Source organism: Cryptomeria japonica, chromosome 3, assembly GCF_030272615.1.
Source record: "Cryptomeria japonica chromosome 3, Sugi_1.0, whole genome shotgun sequence".
In the NCBI taxonomy this organism is placed as follows: domain Eukaryota; kingdom Viridiplantae; phylum Streptophyta; class Pinopsida; order Cupressales; family Cupressaceae; genus Cryptomeria; species Cryptomeria japonica.
In genome coordinates this window covers 760,049,596-760,052,063 of record NC_081407.1, presented here as the reverse complement: position 1 = coordinate 760,052,063, position 2,468 = coordinate 760,049,596, and positions in this window count along the sequence as shown.

The following is a 2,468-nucleotide window of genomic DNA, read 5'->3' as shown; positions in this document are numbered from 1 at the left end:
AACATTTAATTTTCCTAAATAGCTGAACAAAAGGATTTTCCATGGTGTTATTATAATCTACAAAGTAATCTTCATTGGTAACCTTTAGGGAATAAAGTGTTAGACTTCCGTTGTGTTATTAAACGTGTAAGTTATATGATTATGCACTTAATCTTTAGGAAAAAAATTTATTTCACCCTTTAGGGTTTTTGGCGGGGCATTACATGTATCATATCTAAAACCAGATGTATATCTTCAAAACTAAGAGTTGCTTTTGCACATGTTCGCGAGGAATTTATATCCATTTGCATTATTGAATTTCTATTCTAGTTGTCAAATCATGAATGCAAATTATGCCAGTCACTTTCCATAGAGGGTATATTAACTTCAATGGCCTTCAGACTAGTCCCTAATTTCAAACTTTTACCAAATAAGGGAGTACCAACAATCAAAATTTGACAAACTTGGGCATCTTGATTATTTCATTGTGCACGACCACCTTCCATCCCCAGAAAAGAACTAACAACTATACGCAGATTGGAGGGCGTCCATGAATTTACTCATGAGATATCACGAGCTACATTTTTCGATACTCGACGTGCATTTGACTATTATTTTTACTCCTTTATTCTCGCATACTTTGGTCAGGATTTTATCTTATTTTGAAAACAATGTCGTAGTAGCGATTTATCTTACAAATGATTTAATGGCCCTATGTATATTCGTTTGGCTACAAAACCTTTTGCTAGTTTTTATTTAAAACCTATATTTTGATTTGAGATATAAACAATAATTTTAGTTTATTAGGAATGGATTAGGAGACCACCAGCTATAAGGAAAAGTGGATCCAACATCCCACAATGAGCCATGACTTCTGAAAGAAGTCAAAAGAAATGCTACATAGACATCGAAGCTGGCGGGTGGGTTCTTGTCAAAATCTACTGGCTACCCCATGTGCTATATGGATTTCATTCTGATCTTATATCGTTGGAAAATATAGGAAAAACGACCACGAGGAGAGATCGTTGGAAAAGCCAATTTGCATTTTTTATACACGAGAGAAAAATTTGTTGCGTATTTATGAAAATCATGCATGTAATCTTCAGGTGCTCACACATAGTCAAGAATCAACTTCAGTTTAAGATTGACATAGATGAATGGTGTCTCATACCCATCCTAATTACGATGACTTGGATTGTTGGCCACCACATAGGGAGTTCGATATTAAATTTCCTTGTAGTTTATCCAATTCAATAGAATATATATTAGACTTGGATTTAATTTAGTTGACGTGTTATAGTTCACACAGGTTGTAGTTGAGCTAGTGATGCTTGGCAGAATCTCGAGCCCAGTGGTAGTAATGGGACTGCTTATCTATTTGAGAGGCATGATATCCATGTAGTTCTTGGGGTACCTAGGAGAGGGAGATTCTCTTTCAATTGGCTTTTCAAACGTAACTGGCTTTTCAGTTATTTCCAGACTGGTTATGGGAATGGAACCTCTGTGCAGTTTCGCACAGTTGGTTAGAGATTTATGGAAAGCATTCCTTAAAAGTAAAACATTACGTATGTAGGACAAATATTGGGTTGTGTTAGATAGGAAATTTAGTAGTCTTTTTGGTTTTGCTTGGGAAATTTAGTACTCCTGAATGTTGTAGATGAATCTTCTGCCAGCCTTTTGAGAAATGATTGCAAAGTTGTACCAGACCAAATCATTGGTGAACAAGCATCTTCTATGGAAGTAGTACCTTTTGAGGGTAGGTTTACAGGGATTCGGTTATTGAACAATGCATTTAACACTATTGTATACTAACTATAATTTTTCATGTAAAGATGGAGGAAGAAGATATATGCATGGTCCTGTTACGGTTTTTATTTGTAGACTTATGAGACAATCTAGCAATGGCCATTTGATGCACTAATTCATTTTTTTTCTTTTGGTTGCATGATAAGGTAGTGGATTCTCTTGTCCCAAATGATGTAAGTTGGAAAGATTCTAAATCGGATGGTCTAAGGAAAATAAAAGAAGCATAAGAAAACAAGACTAGATCTAAGTCTCAAGGGAGATGCGAGTCTCCTAGAAAATCAAAGGAAATATGTTGGAGATATTGTAAGAAAGGTGGCATCAAGAAGTAATGCAAGTAGAACTAGAAATGAAAGAATGAATTAAACAGGGAGTTATAATTTTAATCCTTTTAGGTTGAATTAAAAATGTGTTATAGATTTTCTTACACATTCATGTGAGGATGAATGGAAGATTTTTTTGTGTGCTTCTTTCTACATGACTTCTCCCAACGAGTGATTTTCTAACTATGAGAAATTTGATGGTAGAATGATCTTTCTCAATGTCAAATTGTTTCTAAGTATTGTTGTGCATAGTTGAGACAATATTAGATCTTTTGATGGGAGGATACAATTTATTTTGGGAGCTTTACACATTCCAAGTTTGGCACAAGACCTATTAGCTAGTAGTAATATAAATGATGTGAG